Genomic DNA, 12,633 nt, shown 5'->3' with positions numbered 1-12,633 from the left:
GGGCAGTTTTACTGAAAATATTGATGCCCAAGCCTAAGGCCCAGGTCAGATACAACACAATCTGGAAAAAGTGGGCATTAAAAAAAAAGTCCTGGGAGTAACAACCTTGTGCACACCTCCAGGCTCAGCGTGGCACAGATTCATTGTCTCTGAACATCCGTCTGTCCATTTGGTCATCCAGCGGGAAAGGGCTCCAGCCACCCTAAGGCAGCTGCCACCCAGGGAGCCGCGACCAGGAGAGCCGAAAGTGCTGCTGACTCTCGTGGGCCCGGGCAAGGGACACCACCATGCAGATGTGCGCCGGGGCCTGGGGGTTGCATCTGGGTTGTGGAGGCCGAGGCTGCCACCGCCTGGCTGGGGGCATGGGGCCCAGGGTGGGCTCTGCGGGGCCGCTACAGCAGTAGCGGCGGGGATAGCGGTGTGGCTGGGCTCGTGTCTCCTGCAGCGCCTCCTTTCCAGACACGATGACTTTGCTCGGAGGCATATCGACCCTGGGGACAAAGACCAGAGGAGATGTTATTGGCCCTGGGGCTGGCGAGAGTAGATGAACTAATCGAAAAGAACATCCCTGTCAGCATCTGCTTGAAAAGACCCTTGAAAATGGATGACCCTGTCTGTGAAAATGACATCCTTACAACTCTGCTTGCCATTTCCAACAAGAACTAGATCTGGAGATTGTATATTAGCATGGGCTATTATAACTGCTCAGTGCTACAGACAATTTTGTCTAACTTAACTGTAGAACTCAAGGTGGATCACCCAGTATACTCAGTACCAGCCAGAGGTGTCTCAGAGGAGAGAGGACAGTTTACTCAACTACCAGACCATGGTGTGTGACCTCACAGGTATGGGCATGGTTAACACATCCTGCTGGATGAGGCCACCACGGGTGCAGAGTCAATGCAGCTCTGCCACAGATGCAACAAGAGGAGGAAGTTTTTTGTTGACCCCCGTTGCCATCCACAGATAATAGCTGTCATCCAGACTCAAGCCAAGTATGCTGGAGTTCTCATTGAACTGAATTTACCCCATGAAATGGACTTCAGTGGAAAAGATTTCAGTGGAGTGCTGTTCTAGTACCTGGACACTGAGGGGAAAGTGGAAGGCTTCACAGAACTTGTGGAGAGTGCCCATCAGGCTGGGAGCTTGGCCTGCTGCACTGCTGATCTTTTAGCTCTGTGTAGCCTGAGGCTTTCTGGAGAATTGGGGGTAGAATTGCCTTGGGCAGCTCACCGATATTAGAGTGCCACTAGGTTATAGCAGACCACATGCCTTTTTAGCTGTCAGAGAAAACTTGGTGAGGATGATACCTGGAAGAATGGTGGGAGTAACAAGAGATGCCAGTGGAAAAGAAGTGTATCCTCTTGCTCTTCAAACCAGGGAGCAACACATCCAGAAAGACAAGGCTATCAGCAACATCTGTACAGCTCAGGCTTTCTTGGCGAATATGGCTACAATGTGCGCAATCTACCATGGGTCCCATGGACTGGAACATATTGCTAGGAGGGTACATGGTGCCACTTTGATTTTGTCTGAACGTCTCAAGTGAGCAGGGCACCAACTCCAGCACGACTTGTTCTTTGACACTTTGAAGATTCAGTGTGGCTGCTCAGTGAATGAGGTTTTGGGCAGGCCGCTCAGTGGCAAATAAATATTCAGCTCATTGAGGATGGAACACTTGGTATTTCTCTTAATGAAACAGTCAATGAAAAAGATCTGGACAGCTTGTTGTGGATCTTTGGCTGTGAGTCATCTGCAGAGCTGGTTGCTGAAAGCATGGGTGAGGAACAGAGTGTTATCCTAGTGTCTGCCTTCAAGAGAACTAGCCCATTCCTCACACATCAAGTGTTCAATGGTTATCACTCAGAAACAAATATTGTCTGATATATGAAGAGATTGGAAAACAAAGACCTTTCCCTTGTTCATAGCATGATTCCCCTGGGGTCCTGTACCATGAAGCTCAACAATTCATCAGAACTCATGCCTATCACATGGAAAGAATTTGCAAACATCCACCCCTTTGTGCCTCTGGATCAAGATCCAAGGGACCAGCAGCTTTTCTGAGAACTTGAGAAGGATTTGTGTGAACTCATGAGCTATGACCAAATCTCTTTCCAGCTTAACAGCAGAGCCCAGGGGGAATATGCCGGGTTGGTCACACTCTGAGCCTACTTAGATGGGAAAGGAGAGACACATTCCAAAATCTGCACATGGGACCAATTCTGCAAGTGCCCACATGGCAGGCATGAAGATTCAGCCTGTGGAGGTAAATACATACGGAAATATCGATGCAGCTCACTTCAAGGCTATGGTGGATAAACACAAGGAGAACCTGGCAGCAATCATGATTACATACCCATCCACCAGTGGAGTGTTTGAAGAGACCGTCAGAAACGTGTGTGAACTGATCCACCAACACGGAGGACAGATCTACCTGGACAGGGCAAATATGACCATTCATGTGGCATCTGTTGTCCTGGAGACTTTGGGTCTGATGTCTCACATGTGAATCTTCCCAAGACTTTCTGCATTCCCCCTGGAGGAGGCAGCCCTGGCATGGGGCCCATTGGAGTGAAGAAGCATTTTCTCCCTTTTCTGCCTAATCATCCCATTGCTGCAGCAAAGCCAAGTGAAGATGCCCAGCCTTTGGATACTATCAGCACAGCCCCGTGGGGCTCCAGTTCCATGTTGCCCATTTCATGGGCTTATATTAAGATGATGGGAGGCAAGGGTCTTAAACAGGCCACAGAAATTGCTATAATAAATGCCAACTACATAGCCAAGCGATTAGAAAAAACACTATAGAGTCCTTTTCCAGTGTGCAAGAGGTTACATGGCTCATGAATTTATTTTGGATATAAGACCCTTCAAAAAGTCTGCAAATATGGAGGCCGTGGATGTGACCAAGAGGCTTTAGGATTATGGATTTCATGCCCCTACCATGTCCTGGCCAGTGTCAGGCACTCTCATGATTGAGGCCACTGAGTCAGAAGACAAGGCAGAGTTGGATAGATTCTGTGACACCAGGATCAGCATTCGGCAGGAAATCGCTGACATAGAGGAAGGCTGCATCAACACCAGGGTCAAGCCACTGAGGAGGTCTCCACACTCCTTGTCCTGTTTCATGTCCTCCCACTGGGATCGACCATATTCCAGAGAGGTGGCAGCATTCCCACCGCCCTTGATGAAACCAGAGAACAAATTCTGGCCAATCATCACCTGGATTGATGACGTCTGTGGAAATCAGCACATGGTTTGTACCTGTCCACCCATGGTTGTTTATGAGTTCCCATTTTCTTTCTTTCTTTTTTTTTAATAAACAACATAAATTTATTTCTCACAGTTCTGAAGCCTGGAAGTCCAAGATCAGGGTGCTGACATGGTGATGTGAGAGCCCTCTTCCAGGTTGCAGACTTCTAATTGTACCCTCACGTGGCCAAGAGCAGAGGGATCTCTATGTAGCCTCTTTTGTAAGGGCACTAATCTCATTTATGAGGGTTTCACCCTCATGACCTAGTCACCTCCTAAGGGCCCCACCTCCTAATACAATCATCTTAGGGGTTAGGATTTCAACTTATGGATTTTGGGGAGCACAAACATTCAGACCATAGCAGTGACCAAATGAAATAAAGCTAGAAAGGATTTAAAGTGATTACCTCTAGGGAGTTCAGTGAATATCCTGTATGTTTTTCCAGTGGGATAGGAGAGAGGATATGTGTACTTTTCATTTGTAGCTCATTTCATCTTGTAGTTTGATTTTTTTTTAACCATGTACATGTTGTTCTACTTTGATAGTTTAAATTAAGTGGTTGGGAAAAAAGCACTTTAGTGTAACTGCCTCCTCCCATTACAAACCCTGAGACCCACAGTTCCTAACTGCAAACCGTTTTTTTCTCTCCTTAAAGGAAGATTTAAGTTCTTCAGTAAGAGGCTAAGAACTAACACCTTAATAAATGAGTTAGAAGGTATTAGGTGAAACCAAATGAAATTTTAACCAATGAAGATAACAGTTTCATATCATTCAAATTAATATATGCTTTTTTCACTGAAAAAGTACAAGTGAAGCCAGAACTGTAATTATAGCCTGTTATGCACCATATATTTTTTTTATATTGATTTTCTACTTAATTTAATTAATTTTTTTAAACCCCACAGAGCTCTGTCAAAAACACAAAACTATTTTCAATTATAGAAAGGGCTAAGCCATCAGTCTCCAGAGAATTCTGATTTACTTATTTTTAAAATTAATTTTTATTGGAGTATGGTTACTTTGTTTACTTTTGATTGATATGTCTCTTACAAAGCAACCTGCTAATTTAACTCAAAGTTGAAACTAAGAAGATGTCACATGAAGCCATCTATTAAATATTCAGGCCCCTTGTACATATAATATGCTGAAGTAATACACCCTGCAATTTTTCTATTTATTTCTTTCATGATGAACTCTAACCAGAGAGGGGCCAGGAAGAATTTCCTTGTACAAGGGCAAAGTAGACTTAAGAACAATGTCTTATACTTAATCACTGTTTTTCAGCAAACCTTGAAAGTATCTGAATCTCAAAAGTTAGCCCTAGGCCTTTTTTTTCTTAAAATAAAACTCAATGCTCCTCCCAAATTTGAGGTATTTGATTCCTAATTGAGAATCCTTCTTGAGTATTTTCAAACTATACATGACAATTTATTCCTGATTGTTACTATGCAGGACTAAAAGCTGTAGAGGATGTGTAGTTTCAAATTATAGTTCTTGATATTATAGTAGGATAAGCATGTTGCTCATAGACACCTAGATCTCTAGGGAAGGGACTCTCAAGATCAGCTGATCTGTTCACAAATGAGGAAACTGAGGCCTAAAGAGACTGAGAAATTTAGTCTACACAGAAAGTTAATGACATACATAAAGTGACCAGAGAGTGTTCAGCTCCTGCTGAGACCTTTCTGTTACACTGTGCTGTTTCCTTCTAAGAAATTCACCATCAAAAATATCTAGGGATTTTTTTTTAAAGAAACTAGTTAAAAGTGTACTTTTGTAAACCTAGAAAATCATGATTCTCCAGATATGAGTTCCCATTTTCTGAACAGAAGAGGACCTCTTCTTAGTCCTCTCTCCTTAGGTTCAAGTGACTGATTTGATGTGCTTTGGAGTGTCATTTTCCATCAGACTCAAGTAGGGTTTTGTTTTGTTTGTTGTTGTTGTTGTTGTTGTTGTTGTTTTGCGGTACATGGGCCTCTCACTGTTCTGGCCTCTCCCGTTGCGGAGCAGAGGCTCCAGACGCGCAGGTTTAGCGGCCATAGCTCATGGGCCCAGCCACTCCGTGGCATGTGGGATCTTCCCAGACCGGGGCACGAACCCGTGTCCCCTGCATCAGCAGGCGGACTCTCAACCACTGCGCCACCAGGGAAGCCCTCAAGTCGGGGTTTTTTATACTGTGTATATTTTTGTAATCTCTCTCAAGGTAAATGTAAATACAACTAACACAGTGGGTGGCAGCTCATCGTTGGAAGACTGATTTGCGTTGGTGCCTCTCTTTTCATATGTAGCAGTTGATGTTCAAGTTGCCTTGACTGGGACCATTTAGTTTTTGCATAGAAAATTTGGGGTGTGATAGTAACTTTAACTTCAATGTAACAGGTTTGCAGACATTACAGAGGCTATACTGGAAATCTGATAGACATATTTTTATTCCAAATAAGTCTTTGTGGACTGTGCCATCTGTGAGAAATCCCAGGGCAAATGTTTACATTTTGTATACACTGAAGAAATCTTTTTCCTCCTACTAATTTGCCTAATCCATAATAGCATTTCTTAGTGTTTTCCTTTGTCCATGTGTATAGTTTTTTAAATCTGCAATTAATAATATTCTAAGAAAGCATTGCAATTTGAAAAAAGTCTTCTTATTTTGAAATAATTTTAGTCTTATAGAAGAGTTACAAAAATAGCATGAGTCCCTGTTACCTTTTACCCAGCTTTGCCTAATGTAACGTCTTACATAATCATGGTACCATTATCAAAACTAAGAAACAAACATTGGGTCTTCCCTGGTGGTGCAGTGATTAGAAGTCAGCCTGCTGATGCAGGGGACATGGGTTCGTGCCCCGGTCCGGGAAGATCCCACATGCCGCGGAGTGGCTGGGCCCGTGAGCCATGGCCGCTGAACCTGCACGTCCGGAGCCTGTGCTCCGCAACAAGAGAGGCCACAACAGTGAGAGGCCCGCATCCAGAAAAAAAAAAAAAAGAAACCAACATTGTATAAATACCACTTAAATGACAGACTTCGTTTGGACTTCACCAGTTTTTTCCACTAATATGTCTTTTTCTGTTCCAAAATCTAATCCAGGATCCCACATAGCATTTAGTAATGTCTTTCATTAGTCTTCTCTAATCTGTGATGCTTCCTCAGTATTTCCTTAGCTCTCATGACTTTAGTTTGAAGAGCTCTGGTCAGGTTTTATGGAGAATGTTCCTCAATTTGGGGTTATCTGATATTATCTCAAGATTAGATGGCATGGACAAAAGTAACACAGAGGTAATGTACCCTTCACAGTGTATCAATATATTTTATTACTGGTTATATGAACATTGATAACTTGGTTAAGGTGGTGTCTGCCAGTTTTGTGCACTGTAAATTGCTATTCCTTCTCTATAGTCCATAAATATTTAAGGCAAGATACACTGAGACTGTACAACTAGGTCATGTTTCTCCCTAAACTTTAAACTAATTTTAGTATTCCATGGGTCATGAATGTAGCAATTGTTACTGTGATATTCTAATGGTGATTTTCTATTTCTCTCTTCTTTCTATATATATTAAAGGGAATGCTTTTGTAAAGAAGAGACTAAATACTCTGTGTCCCTCTTGTATTTATTTAATTATTTATTTGTATCAGCATGGAATCATGTATATTTATTTTATTCTTCATATTATAATCCAATAGTTATTTTTTAACATCTTTATTGGAGTATAATTGCTTTACAATGGTGTGTTAGTTTCTGCTTTATAACAAAGTGAATCAGCTATACATATACATATATCCCCATACCTCCTCCCTCATGCATCCCCCCCACCCTCCCTATCACACCCTTCTGGGTGGTCACAAAGCACCAGCTGATCTATCTCCCTGTGCTATGTGGCTGCTTCCCACAAGCTATCTATTTTACATTTGGTAGTGTATATATGTCCATGTCACTCTCTCACTTCACCCCAGCTTACCCTTCCCCTTCCCCACGTACTCAAGTCCATTCTCTACGTGTGTGTTTTTATTCCTGTCCTGCCCCTAGGTTCTTCATAACCATTTTTTTGTTTTAGATTCCATATATATGTGTTAGGATACGGTATTTGTTTATCTCTTTCTGACTTACTTCACTCAGTATGACAGACTCTAGGTCCATCCACCTCACTACAAAATAACTCAATTTTGTTTCTTTTTATGGCTGAGTAATATTCCATTGTATATATGTGCCATGTCTTCTTTAACCATTCATCTGTTGATAGACACTTAGGTTGCTTCCATATCCTGGTTATTGTAAATAGAGCTGCAATGAACATTGTGGTACTTGACTCTTTTTGAATTATGATTTTCTCAGATTATATGCCTAGTAGTGGGATTGCTGGGTTGTATGGTAGTTCTATTTTTAGATTTTAAGGAACCTCCATACTGTTCTCCATAGTGGCTGTATCAATTTACATTCCCACCAACAGTTCAACAGGCTTCCCTTTTCTCCACAGCCTCTCCAGCATTTATTGTTTGTAGACATTTTGATGATGGCCATTCTGACTGGTGTGAGGTGATTCTTCATTGTAGTTTTGATTTGCATTTCTCTAATGATTAGTGATGTTGAGCATCCTTTCATGTGTTTGTTGGCAATCTGTATATCTTCTTTGGAGAAATGTCTATTTAGGTCTTCTGCCCATGTTTGGATTGGGTTGTTTGTTTTTTTTGATATTGAGCTGCATGAGCTCCTTGTATATTTTGGGGATTAATCCTTTGTCAGTTGTTTCATTTGCAAATATTTTCTCCCATTCTGAAGACTGTCTTTTCATCTTGTTTATGGTTTCCTTTGCTGTGTAAAAGCTTTTAAGTTTCATTAGGTCCCATTTGTTTATTTTTGTTTTTATTTCCATTTCTCTAGGAGGTGGGTCAAAAAGGATCTTGCTGTGATTTATATCAAAGAGTGTTCTGCCAAGGATTTCCTCTAAGAGTTTTATAGTGTCTGGCCTTACATTTAGGTCTTTAATCCATTTGGAGTTTATTTTTGTGTATGGTGTTAGGTAGTGTTCTAATTTCATTCTTTTACATGTAGCTCTCCAGTTTTCCCAGCACCACTTATTGAAGAGGCTGTCTTTTCTCCATTGTATATTCTTGCCTCCTTTATCAAAAATAACGTGACCATATGTGCATGGGTTTATCTATGAACTTTCTATCATTTTCCATTGATCTATATTTCTGTTTTTGTGCAAGTACCATACTGTCTTGATTACTGTAGCTTAGTAATATAGTCTGAAGTCCAGGAGCCTAATTCTTCCAGCTCCATTTTTCTTTCTCAAGATTGCTTTGGCTATTCAGGGTCTTTTGTGTTTCCATTCAAATTGTGAAATTTTTTGTCCTAGTTATGTGAAAAATCTCATTGGTGTTTTGATAGGAATTGCATTGAATCTGTAGGTTGCTTTGGGTAGTATAATCTTTTTCACAATGTTGATTCTTCCAATCCAAAAACATGCTATAGCTCTCCATCTGTTTGTATCATCTTTAATTTCTTTCATCAGTGTCTTATAGTTTTCTGCATACAGGTCTTTTTTCTCCTTAGGTAGGTTTATTCCTAGGTATTTTATTCTTTTTTTTGCAGTGGTAAATGGGAGTTTGTCCTTAATTTCTCTTTCAGACTTTTCATCATTATTGTATAGCAATGCAAGAGATTTGTGTGCATTAATTTTGTATCCTGCTACCTTACCCAATTCATTGATTAGCTCTAATAGTTTTCTGGTAGCATCTTTAGGATTCTTTATGTATAGTATCATGTCATCTGCAAACAGTGACTGCTTTACTTCTTCTTTTCCAATTTGGATTCCTTTTATTTCGTTTTCTTCTCTGATTGCTGTGGATAAAACTTCCAAAACTATGTTAAATAATAATGGTGAGAGTGGGTAACCTTTTCTTGTTCCTGATCTTAGTGTCTCAAATGCTCATGGAACATTCTCCAGGGTAGATCGTATCTTGGGTCACAAATAAAGACTTGATAAATTTAAGAAAATTGGAATCATATCAAGTATCTTTTCCAACCACAATTCTATGAGACTAGATATAAATTACAGGAAAATATCTGTAAGAAATACAAACACATGGAGGCTAAACAATACACTACTTAATAACCAAGAGATCACTGAAGAAATCAAAGAGGAAATCAAAACATATGTAGAAACAAGTGACAATGAAAACACGTTGACCCAAAACCTATGGGATGTAGCAAAAGCAGTTCTAAGGGGGAAGTTTATAACAATACAGTCCTACCTTAAGAAACAAGAAACATCTCAATTAACAACCTAACCTTACACCTAAAGCAATTAGAGAGAGAAGAACAAAAGAAACCCCATAGTTAGCAGAAGGAAAGGAATCATAAAGATCAGATCAGAAATAATTGAAAAAGAAATGAAGGAAACAATAGCAAAGATCAATAAAACTAAAAGCTGGTTCTTTGAGAAGATAAACAAAGTTTTCTTTTTTTTTTTTTTTTTGTCCTACCCAGTACATGGGGAGTTTCTTGTCTTTTGAGAAGTCTGAAGTTTTCTACCAGCCTTCAGTAGGGGTTCTGTAGGAGTTGCTCCACATGTAGATGTATTTCTGATGTATCTGTGAGGAGCAAGGTGATCTCCACATCTTACTCCTCTGCCATCTTGAAGGTCTCCCCCCCAGTAGTTATTTATAAGGATGCTCAAATTCGTCCAGAGTTGATGACTGTCAGCTTTTAGGTTGGGTCCACCATATTTTTCAAATGGCTCCATCATTCATTCATCCATTTATTCTTTCATTTATTCATGTATTTATTTATCCTGGCATCACATGATACTTCCAGCTTATACACTAGCCCTGGAATGAAGTACTTCTCCAAGGAGATCTGGTTCTTTTTATTGGAGAATGGTATTAAGAAACAAAGATGTGTGCTAGGTGTTATTGCTAATGGATGTCACTGCTTCTAGGACACTTTGGAGGACAGAGCTAGAAAATAATATATTATATATATATATATATATATATATATATATATATATATATATATACACACACACACACATATATATTTGATCTTAAAACATGTATATACATAGGTATATTTATATATATTTCATATCTGTAACAATATGAATATATAATGAAAGAACCAAAAAGCAAAACATAAGTTTATACAGGTATCTCCAACTCCAACCAGCACTGCAGGTTTTCTTTCAGCATTCTCTTTTTATTTCTCTCCTCTTATTTCCCCTTTATTTTACCTTCTTTATCTTAGGGTAAGAAAATTGGCTCTCATTATGTCCTATATTTATCTGTTCAACTTTAGCACAAATAAAAAGCAGTTTCAGAATTGATAATCAGTACTCCTGTTGGAAATAAATTTATCAGCTATATCACAGTATTTGTGTAGAGCTCTTTTTATTCAGAACTTGCTCAGCTTTTTTAAAGATTGTTTGTCTTCTTAGAGTTTTTAATGTATTCTGGATAAAGATTCTTTATTAGATATGTGCTTTGTAAAACCTTTTCTCATCTGTGTCTATCTTTGCATTCTCTTAACAGTCTTTACTGCACAATTGTTTTTAATTTTGAAAGTTCCATTTATTATTATTTCTATTATATCATTGTTTTTCTGTTGTTATTTATGGATTACGTTTTGGCATTGTATCTAGAAAAGAAAAAATGTGCTAAACCAAGTTCATGCAGATTTTTCTCCTATGTTTTATTCTAGAAGTTAAAAGGTTTATCATCTTACATTTTACATTTATATTTATGATCCATTTTAAGTTAATATTTATAAAAGTTGTGAAGTATACATCAACATTGATTTTTAAAAAAAAATTTGCCTATATAGAACACTTCCTAATACCATACAGAAAAATAAACTCAAAATGGATTAAAGACCTAAATGTAAGGCCAGACACTACAACACTCTTAGAGGAAAACATAGGCAGAACACTCTTTGATGTAAATCGCAGCAAAAGCTTTTTTGATCCTCTTCCTAGAGTAATGAAAATAAAAACAAAAATAAACAAATGGGATCTAATTAAACTTAAAGCTTTGGCACAGCAAAGGAAACCATAAACAAAATAAAAAGCCAACCTGCAGAATGAGAAAAAATATTTTCAAACTAAACAACTGGCAAGGATTAATCTCCAAAATATACAAACAGCTCATGTAGTTTAATATCAAAAAAACCCCAAATAACCCAATCAAAATATGGGTGGAAGATCTAAATAGACATTTCTCCAAAGAAGACATACAGATGGCCAAAAAGCACATGAAAAGATGCTCAACATCACTAATTATTAGAGAAATGCAAATCAAAACTACAATGAGGTATCACCTCATACTGGTCAGAATGGCCATCATCAAAAAATCTACAAACAATAAATGCTGGAGAGCGTGTGGAGAAAAGGGAACTCTCCTATGCTGTTGGTGGGAATGTAAATTGGTACAGCCACTATGGAGAACAGTATGGAGCTTCCTTAAAAAACTAAAAATAGAACTACCATATGACCCAGCAATCCCACTCCTGGGCATATACCTGGAGAAAACCATAATTCAAAAAGATACATGCACTCCAGTGTTCATTGCAGCACTATTTACAATAGCCAGGACATGGAAGCAACCTAAATGTCCATCAACAGAGGAATGGATAAAGAAGATGTGGTACTTATAAACAGTGGAATATTACTCAGCCATTAACAAAAAATAATGCCATTTGCAGCAACATGGATGGAACTAGAGATTGTCATACTGAGTGAAGTAAGTCAGAGAAAGACAAATATCATACCGTATCATTTATATGTGGAATCTAAACAAAAGTGTAAAGAGGAACTTATTTACAAATCAGAAGTAGAGTCATGGATGTAGAAAACAAACTTATGGTTACCAGGGGATAAGGGGGGGAGGGATAAATTGGGAGACTGGGACTGACATATACACACTACTATATATAAAATAGATAACTAATAAGAACCTGCTATATAGCACAGGGAACTCTGCTCAATACTCTGTAATGGGATATATGGGAAAAGAATCTAAAAAAAAAAAGAAAGAGAGGATATGTGTGTGTGTGTGTGTGTGTGTGTATATATATAAAACTAATTCACTTTGCTGTACACCTGAAACTAACACAACATTGTAAATCAACTATACCACAATAAAAGTTAAAAAGATTTTTTTTTTGCATATGGCTATCTTCTTTTGAGTTCTGTCAGTTTTTACTTCATGCATTTTGAATCTCTGTTGTTAGACACCTTCACTTTTGGTATTATTATATCACCTTAGGGAATTGACCCTTTAGTCTTAAATTATGTCCCTGTTTAACTCTGACAATGTGCTTTGTTCAAAAGTTTAATTTGTCTCTTACTAATATAGACACCCTAACTTTTTTTTTCTTAATACTAG

The 12,633-nt window shown here is 38.8% G+C and overlaps 1 pseudogene; it reads left to right on the top strand.

Moving 5' to 3' along the window:
- The first annotated feature begins 287 nt into the window (after positions 1 to 287).
- LOC132491400 (glycine dehydrogenase (decarboxylating), mitochondrial-like) lies at positions 288 to 5,097 on the top strand (annotated as a pseudogene).
- The last annotated feature ends 7,536 nt before the right edge of the window (positions 5,098 to 12,633 follow it).

Source organism: Mesoplodon densirostris, chromosome 5 (genome assembly GCF_025265405.1).
Source record: "Mesoplodon densirostris isolate mMesDen1 chromosome 5, mMesDen1 primary haplotype, whole genome shotgun sequence".
Lineage (NCBI taxonomy): Eukaryota > Metazoa > Chordata > Mammalia > Artiodactyla > Ziphiidae > Mesoplodon > Mesoplodon densirostris.
This window is presented reverse-complemented; position numbering and strand designations above follow the sequence as displayed.